The 2410-nt window shown below is 44.9% G+C and overlaps 1 protein-coding gene across 1 annotated transcript in view; it reads right to left on the reverse strand.

Annotated features, from left to right (window-relative positions):
• The window catches only part of LEPREL1 (leprecan-like 1), a 15411-nt gene that overhangs the window by 4705 nt on the left and 8296 nt on the right, over nucleotides 1-2410 (reverse strand). The gene's annotated exons all lie outside the window — the stretch shown is intronic.

Genomic DNA, 2410 nt, shown 5'->3' on the forward strand with positions numbered 1-2410 from the left:
GGTCTCCCACCAGCAACAAAAGAAACAGAAGCAATGGGAACACCCAGAGATGGAATCAATTTGCTGCAAGAGCATCAGCATTTTCCACCTTCTAATCAGCTGCCTTGCAAATGCAGGGACAACAGCCTGAAAACACCAAAACTGAATGGGACATGAGGAGGGACATGGACACTGGCTAAATTGGCTCTCCTGCCCAACAGTCAACACCATCAGAGCCATAAGTTTCCACTGCATTTGCGCCATGTGGATTTTGCTGGCTTGGCATGCAAAGCCTCTCTCTGCAATTGCAGTCAGTAGAGTTTTTGTCTTTTACACACAGAGAAAACCTCACATGGCACTGAGCTTGCAGCAAGCATCACTTGCTCTCCTCCAAGAAGGGGTGTTGGGAGTGGGTGAGCCAGAGGACTCTCAGGACAATCCTCCTCCACTGAGTCAAAGGAACTGCCATGGCTGTCCCTGCCATCCCTCTCATCCTGCCTCCAAGCTGTCTGCCTCTGCCTTCCAGAAGCCAATGGCTTGGTTGCATTTTGAGGGTCTCAGGTAATATCCCTGGAATGGGAATATAATCGTGGCTGGGCTTGCACACTGCTGGGCTCCCACCTGGTACAGGATGACTGAGCCTTGCCATGTGCTGGAAAAGAGAGAGATTAGCCCTTTACAGGAAGTTTTGATCCATCCCCATTAAATTTGATCAAATAAACAGGCCAAAGCCACTAAATCACTATATTCTGAAGCCTCTTTGCCACATCTCCTTGAAGAAAGAGAATGAAAGAAAGGGTAACAATAAAAGCCTAAACTAGATGTTTCCCCAGAAGGAAGGTGAAATGCATCTAAATTGTGGAGAAAATTATCTGTTGTCACAAAGATGCGATGAAATAGAGGAAACAGAGCCATGGAATCCCCCTCACCATGTGACACTGCTTTTATAATTTCTACTTTTTCTGTCTGTTGAGACACACTGTGTTTTTGGAAGGTCTCCTTGGCCTATGGAGGACATGCAATCCCCACAGAGCCCTGCCATTAGCCCAAAACTTTATTTTTGAAGAGTGAAGCTTCTTGGAAATGGAAAGATGGGACATTTCTGATGTTCACTGTGCTGATCTTGTTGCTTGATAATAACATCTATTGCAAATACAGCTGGATCAGAAACAGGATTCTCAAATCCAGACTCCTGCCACACTCCAGCTTAGGGTTGAATTTTCCAGCTTGAATGTTGCCCTTCACCAGCCATAGGCACATGAGGGATGAACATGGAAAGCATCACTCAACACTTGCCCTGTTTCTTCTGTTCCTCCCATGGAGCTAGCAGGGGCTGCCCTGTGCTGTGAACATTGAACCCTTGTCTCACACCAGCAGTGCTCCCGTCTGCCTTCCTTTCTCCCTCTGCCTCTAAGCTCCAACAGAGAGAGACCTATTTCCTGTGTATATGCTCTGTGAAAAACACCCCAAAGAAACTGGGGAGTTCTTTGGACTTTTGGGAGCGAAGGAATTCGAAGAAAGGATGAAGGGGAGAGGAAAGAAGAACAGAAGAGTACAAAATTAAAATGTACTTTTCTCTTTTGGCCTTTTCATTTTCCATGTAAAAAGAGACAAAGAAATAAAGACAACAGAGAAAGGCAGCAGCTGGATGGACAAATATCCCATTTTCATTTTGAATGGTTTCAGTTTTCTTTGTAAATGAAAACATTCTGTAAGTAAACCAGAACAGACAGAAGAAAAAAACACAAAGAAGCTCTCTGAAATTACTCGGTTATAGAAGGCAAACAGGCCAACAAATGTAATTCAACCAGCCCTTGGCTTAAGCAAGCTCTTCAGGATTCACCTATTTTATGTATGGCTAGAGAAGGGATAACAATACTCTGAACACAACACTGAGCAGCTGGAGACAGCCTGGGCTGTGGAAAGCTGTGAAATTCCCCCAAAAGCACAATCATCCATTGCATTACAGGGAGGTTTTACTGCCTGCTGCTGTGGAACTGGCTCACCAGAGACACAAGACACCTCCTGGCTTGAGACCCTGTTGTTTTGCAAGGAGTCTGCTTTGGTGCTTGGCTACAATATTGTTTTTCAAAATTGTTATAGGGAAAAATCTTGTCTTTAGTAGGAGATGTTATGGTATTTTCTGTGGTTGCCGAAAATGTGCTGAAATCTGTTGAAATGTCTGCTGACAGGCTGAAAAACAAGTGATTTGATGTAAGCTAAGACATGAAATCATAAGCCAGTCTGCAAAGAGGAATGGTTGCTAATAGAGTGTGATCCAGCACACTTCCAGCATCCAACCTTCTGCAGCCTGGACAACAGGGAACATATTGATCTTAAAAGCACCTGGAGGAAAGTCTACTGTTTGTTGTTCCCCCATGGTGAGATGCAGCCTCCCAGCTCCACATCTCAGGGCTCTGTACTGAGCAGT

This window comes from Acanthisitta chloris, unplaced genomic scaffold, assembly GCF_000695815.1.
Source record: "Acanthisitta chloris isolate BGI_N310 unplaced genomic scaffold, ASM69581v1 scaffold4691, whole genome shotgun sequence".
NCBI lineage: Eukaryota > Metazoa > Chordata > Aves > Passeriformes > Acanthisittidae > Acanthisitta > Acanthisitta chloris.